The sequence below is a fragment of the Ipomoea triloba genome, chromosome 16 (assembly GCF_003576645.1).
Source record: "Ipomoea triloba cultivar NCNSP0323 chromosome 16, ASM357664v1".
NCBI lineage: Eukaryota > Viridiplantae > Streptophyta > Magnoliopsida > Solanales > Convolvulaceae > Ipomoea > Ipomoea triloba.
Window position 1 is genome coordinate 6773140 of NC_044931.1, and position 1923 is coordinate 6775062.

The window sequence follows — 1923 nt, forward strand, 5'->3', positions numbered from 1 at the left end:
TAATTCATCTTTTTAAGTTTAAGTTGCTTAATACTCTCTTCAGTCATTAAGCTAAAAGTTTCTGCTCTTCCGTCTGGAATTTCGAGCATTTCTGATCTATGAGTTTTGATTAAACTAGAGTCATTCTGCATGAATCCAGTTCTGTACAAAGTAGAAGGTCTCAAAGTATTGATGAAGTCATTTGACATTACCTCAGTATCTCTGTCAATATTAACAATTTGTTCTATAATCTGAGTATTTCTACTCTGATTAGGTCTAAAAAGTCTTCCTACCCATGTGGAACTAGTAGTTTGGTCTAAAGTTGTGGTTCTGGAAGAACTCGGTTCTTCAGAAATAGTTCTTGATGTTCCAGTAAAGGGTCTCATTTCTTATTTAGTTCTTCTTTATAATCTTTAAGATTATATACTAAGAAGTTTGTTTGTTTCTTTTTTGTAAGTTGCCTAGTTTCTGTTGACACTTTAATTTGTGAAAACTTCTGGGAAAGTTGGTCTATTGTTTTGTTTAAGTTATCAAACTCGTTTGGAGTTTGTTGTGGTTGTTTTCCTTTAAGTATTAAGTCTATTTTTTCTATCATAGTGTTTACTTGTAAAGTTAAGTTTTTTATTCTTTCTTCTATTTTATCAAAAGAAGTTTTTAAGTATTGGATTTTGTTGTTTAAGTCTTCCATTAACAAGTGATAATAGAAAATATTTTTTCTATCCTTTTTACCATATAAGAATGGTAGTGGAATTCTAAGAAGTGTTCTTCATAAAAGTCATCTGTGTAATCATCATAATCTTTTATGATAAAGTTGTATATTTTTGCAAAGTTTCTATGGTGATACAGCTGTGATTTAAGTTCTTTGATTGCTTCCAAATAGCTTAAATTTAAGTGTTCTAGTTGTAGTTCAACTATTAGTTCTCTTAAGTTCATGCTAACAGATAAGAGTTGACATAAGATTTACTGAAATTTTGTACATCCAGTTGTGAAAGTTATATTCATGTAAACAAGCATAGTAATAGTCATCATGTGGTATATCAGTAGTTATTTCTCTATATATTAAAGTTTGGGCTCTATGATGGTTAATACGAAATTTTATTGTTTCTATTAACTCAAAATAGTTTAAGTTTTCTAACTGCAAAGTAGCTATCATCTCTGCGTAAATCATTTTAGCATATTATTTTTGAAAGAAGATCTTCAATTTCTTTCACAGTTTCTTTTGTCTCAGTATAATAAAGCAAAGTTTGTGTATAATAAGGATCTAACTCCTTGTTTGGAATAGAGTCAAAGTTTTTCAGAACTTGTTTGTGTTGTTTCATTTGAGAAGTAAAATATTTGTGGTAAAGTTTCAAGTTTGATTTTCTTTCGAAAAAGTTCATAAGAAAGTCTTATCAATCTGTAAATTCAGTTATAAGGCTTCTAGTAGCTCTTATAGATCTTACCAAAGCCTTTTGGTAAGGGTGTTGTCTAAAAGCAATTGGGTCTTGTATCTCAAGTTCAAAATTTCTAAGTTGTCTATATAAATAATCAAGGCTTGCCTTGGCATGCTTGATATTTACAAGAAAAGTGTTTTCAGAATACCTAGGAGTATCCATATTAATGAGTTATTTTTGCAAAAAGTCTTTCAAAATAAGTTTTTTCTTTAAGTAAATGTTTGTAAGCGTAATAACAGTGTCTATCATAAAGGTTTTTCTTACTGAAGTTTGGATTTTCTTCAACAAGAGGTCTATATATCTTAAGTTGTCTTATAACTTCTCTATATTGTCTTTTCATGATAGTAAAAGTATCAAAATAAGTATATTCCATTTTATGTCTCAGAAATCGTAAAAGCTCTGATACCAAGTAAGGGGGGGGGTGCTCCCGCAGGAGTGGAGTATGCCTTTAGTAAAGGTTTATAAAGTTTTAGTCTGTCTCTGGTCCACTGGAATAATTCCAGTGTCTCCT

The 1923-nt window shown here is 30.1% G+C and overlaps 1 long non-coding RNA gene across 1 annotated transcript in view; it reads right to left on the minus strand.

Annotated features, from left to right (window-relative positions):
- Nucleotides 1-1669, minus strand: part of LOC116007903 — a 3402-nt gene extending 1733 nt beyond the window's left edge. Inside the window, exon 1 of the long non-coding RNA XR_004095381.1 lies at nucleotides 1561-1669. This is a non-coding gene — a long non-coding RNA (uncharacterized LOC116007903). The remainder of the gene's footprint in view (nucleotides 1-1560) is intronic.
- Nucleotides 1670-1923: the final 254 nt, after the last annotated feature.